The following is a 1787-nucleotide window of genomic DNA, read 5'->3' as shown; positions in this document are numbered from 1 at the left end:
ATCCCTCCAGCATTTCCACTGAAATATTATTGATAGAATATACAAACTTTCAGCAGACCATCTCTGAGGTCTGTTTTGAACTATTTAGCACCAGCAACACTTTCTCAGTGAAACCACATGGGATTTGATGAACACGCTGTTTAGTGTGTGGATCTTCAAAAATTAGCAGTGTTGGAAGCTAGAGGGGAGGCTGCCCCACTGAGCACATTAGCATTCTTTCTCTTAACAAGAATACATGCGTTTGTGCACAATTCTGGTTGTCCCCCCTGTAGCATTAGCACAAAGCTCCCTGAGGCAAAGTACTAGGAAAAGCTGTTCAAAAGAAATCCTGCACCAATTCTAACCCACCACTGGGAAGAGTCCAGGATTCTGAAACATCTTTCCTCTCAGTTTCATAAAGCAGAACTGCTTTTCAGTAACTTGCTTAGTCATTCAGCAACCATTTATTGAACATCTACTTTGTGCCTGGTTCTGTGCTATGTGTGGCTATATAAAAATGAGGCAGGAACAGATCTCCATGGCCAATAACTCACTATTTGGGTAGTACAGTGGGACTATAGACAACTCTAAGACGTGTTTTTTTCTTTTTTTTTTCTTTTTTTGTATTTTTCTGAAGCTGGAAACTGGGACAGATAGTCAGACTCCCGCATGCGCCCGACCGGGATCCACCTGGCACGCCCACCAGGGGCGATGTTCTGCCCATCAGGGGGCGATGCTCTGCCCCTCCAGGGCATCGCTCTGCCATGACCAGAGCCACTCTAGCGCCTGGGGCAGAGGCCAAGGAGCCATCCCGAGCGCCCGGGCCATCTTTGCTCCAATGGAGCCTTGGCTGCGGGAGGGGAAGAGAGAGACAGAGAGGAAGGGGGGGGGGTGGAGAAGCAAATGGGCGCTTCTCCTATGTGCCCTGGCCGGGAATTGAACCCGGGTCCCCCGCACGCCAGGCCAACGCTCTACCGCTGAGCCAACCGGCCAGGGCCTAAGACATGGTTTTTAAAAATCTACTATGCCATGAAAGAGGCACATGCCAATTGCCGTGGGAGTTCAGAGAAAAGGAAGATTAATTCAATTTTGAAGAGTAGCGAGGAAAGAGGATAGGATCAGGAAAATCCTCTTGAATTGTATCTGAAAAGGTAAAGTTGTATTTGTCCTCGAGGAGATTGGCTGGGGCTGGAAAGGAGGTTTCAGGTGAAGAAACAGTCAAAGCTCTGGAGTGTGAGGCCAAAGGGCGAGTTCCGGAGCCAGGGACTTAGCACATGTCCATCCCATGTTCAAGCAGGAGTGAACTCTGAGACTCAGGTCCTTCCTCACTCACATCTTTAGCAGCGAGCAGGCTTGTGTAAAGCCACCTTCCTGCTCTTGGTTAGATTCCACAAATGTGCACCCCCTTCCAAAGTTCGCAGAGCTCCACCGGGAGTCCTGGGAAGCCAAGCCAGGGGGAGACTTGGCCCCTGTCCCCCAGGGCTCAGAGCTCTGCCTCTCAGTCCACTTCTTCCCTCAAGCCAGTGTTAGCATCCTCTGACTGTACTGAAACTATCTATAGCTGTTATCATACATGAGATAGTCTACTTACATCGATAATTTCAAAAAAGCAATGTGTGCTCTATCAGGATATAAAGGAAAAATAAAAGGAAAATAATTCATAATAAAACAGCACATTTTTCAATATGTAAATGCTTGAGGAAACTTAAACTAGTAGTTATGAGAGTTCAAAAATGTTCATCCATAGATAGAATTGGTAAAAATGCACTAGCTATAAAAGCAGTTCAACATAGCTGTATTTTGTTAGA

The sequence above is a fragment of the Saccopteryx bilineata genome, chromosome 1 (genome assembly GCF_036850765.1).
Source record: "Saccopteryx bilineata isolate mSacBil1 chromosome 1, mSacBil1_pri_phased_curated, whole genome shotgun sequence".
In the NCBI taxonomy this organism is placed as follows: Eukaryota; Metazoa; Chordata; class Mammalia; order Chiroptera; family Emballonuridae; genus Saccopteryx; species Saccopteryx bilineata.
This window is presented reverse-complemented; position numbering follows the sequence as displayed.